Source organism: Saccostrea cucullata, unplaced genomic scaffold, assembly GCF_032062105.1.
Source record: "Saccostrea cucullata isolate Sc308-1 unplaced genomic scaffold, CSIRO_AGI_Scuc_v1 ctg204, whole genome shotgun sequence".
Classification (NCBI taxonomy): Eukaryota; Metazoa; Mollusca; class Bivalvia; order Ostreida; family Ostreidae; genus Saccostrea; species Saccostrea cuccullata.
This window is the reverse complement of record NW_026940736.1, coordinates 183,687-186,305: the sequence shown is the minus strand read 5'-3', so window position 1 is coordinate 186,305 and position 2,619 is coordinate 183,687.

Below are 2,619 nucleotides of genomic sequence, written 5' to 3'. Positions count from 1 at the left end.
AAAGATTTGGCGGGAAAATTGACTTCATTTGTTATAGGGCTAAACGGGGACTACAAAAAAAATAATAAATGGAATCATCAGTTTTGGATAGTTTTGCAGGATGTACGCTTATAGATATGCCATAATTAAAATCAAATATTACAAACTCTTTTTACCAGCTGTTTACAGTAAATTAAATTTTTTGTAAGGTTAACTTATTCATAGAGTGATATTTGAATTATAATATTTGAATCTAACTTCTAAATTTCTAAAGATCTAAAACGTTCCAAAGTTGAAATTTAGAAGTTCGAAGTAAATTTTAAATATTCAAAGGACGAAAAATGTTATTGAATTTTAGATTGTTAAGCGTTCTTAAGAAACGGTACATTAAAAACTCAAAAGTTTAAAATACAAAATTTGTTTTTGGATTGTTGAATTTTGAATATTTAAGGTAAAAATCTAAAAACTTAAAATTCTAAAACCTGTTTGGAATATTGAAAATTTAGATTTTTGAACTACATGTACAATATTAAATTTCAATATACCAAATCAGTTTGAGTTTTTGAAAGTTACTGGAGAAATTTGAACTAATATATTTAACATTCTAAAACTCAAAATCATTTTACAAATTTGAATTGTTAAGTGTTACACGGACCAGGATGGTGTATGTAGTATGTTCACAGGCACCTGGCGAATGGATGGCGTTGTTAATTTTTTTTTATATACCGTACAGGGCCAATCTCTAAATCTTAACAAAAGCGGAAAATGATATCAGATAACGAAGTATAACCGAGAATGGTAGACTAGGAAATCGTGTGTATTTTTGATAAGTTTTTGTGCAGGTCTAATAATTATTTTCACTAGCTGGGGGTGGGGGTCCATTTGTCACTGAGTTGCATTTCGTTATTTACCTTCAATATCCGAGCTTTCATAAAGAGATTTTAAATATGCTAGAAATTATTTTACTAGTAGTTTATCCCAGTGGAGACCTATTTTTTATTTAAAATATTTTCATTTTAAGGACTGGTTTTGCGTTATGTATGGCACGCCAAATTCACAAAAATGAGCAAAATTAAACATAGTTTCACAGTCGATAAACTAGGTTTATCGGTTGTAAACTATAGTTTACGGACTGTAAACTGAAGTTAACGACGTTAATCTATATTTTACATCTGTAAACTATAGTTAACGCGAAAATCTATGTTTCACAACCGTAAACTATACTGAACACCAAAAACAATCATTTGCGATTGCAAAACATAGATTATCTGATAAATACATGCAGTTTCACGATTTGTTAACTATAGTTTACAAACCGTTAACTATAGTTAACGATCTGATAAATATAGTTTCACGATTTGTGAAACTATGATTTACAACTCTTAACTATAGTTTACGATTGTAAACTATAGTTTACAAACGTGAATCTATGTTTATCAACAAAATCTATTGTTAACGTTTTATTACAGACAGATAAACTTAGATTAGCATTCGTAAACTATAGTTAACAACCGTTAAATATAGTTTTACAGATGAAAACTATACTTAACGAATCGTTAACAATAGTTTACGGTTTATAAACTATAGTTTACAGTCGATAAACCTAGTTTATCAATTGTGAAACTAGGTTTATTAATTTTTATGAATTTGGCGTGCCATAGTTATGTTCAAAGCCTGCCACCCTCTCATCCAAATCAAATAGTCCACAAATAAAGTATTGCAAATTATTGTAAATTAAGATTCGTATGGAGATCCTCAGAATAAATTAAAAGAGCTAAACCCAAAAAGTTCAACTGACAAACGAGTTCATTCGTGGGTATTGACCTAGCTGTACTTCAGAACTGTAACCCCACAGCGCATAGTTTGAAGAACTTGATGTATTTGATCTGCAGATGCTTGCTTATTAATTTGACATCTAAATTTGCCCCAATTCAGAAAAAAACGACTTATACAAGATTGTTTTCCTATATATAATATATTGACTTCTAAAGCTTTATATCTATGACTTTTCATTTCAACTGAACACATTTTTGCATTTTCAAAGAGGTCTGCATTTTGTAGGGGAGGGTGGGGGGTCCAAGGTCACATATAGTTGGTTTAGTATATAAATTTAAATAACTCTGCAAATTCCAAGGGGGTCCAGACCCCCAGACCCCTCTAGATCTGCGCATGCATCCATTTAAATTTTCACCTTTTTTCATTAATTTAAGAGGCTGTGGCCAATTACTTTAAATCCGTTAACCCAACGGTGCTTTATGCCAGGTCCAGTGGTTCTGGAATCACAAATGTTAAAAGTTAACAGAGAGACAGCTGGACAAACAGATAGTTGAGGAGGAAAACTATAGTCCCCTCCAGTTTCAAAAGCACTGGGGAGTCCTGTATTATCAATACTGAGTTTCCTACTGGAATGGGACTAGCTGCAATAATGTAGCCCTCTCCCTTTTTTTTTTGGGGGGGGGGGGGGGAGAGAAAACATCAGATTAAAAAGACCGGACAGGGCTACATTATTGCATCTAGAATGGGTCATAATTCCATCCAAAATCATCCAGAAGGAGTGACTTGCAAATTTGTATTTGATCAAGAAAACTTGCACAATAAAAGTCAAAAGCTGAGCTGAAAATGCCTAGAAAATAAATTTGA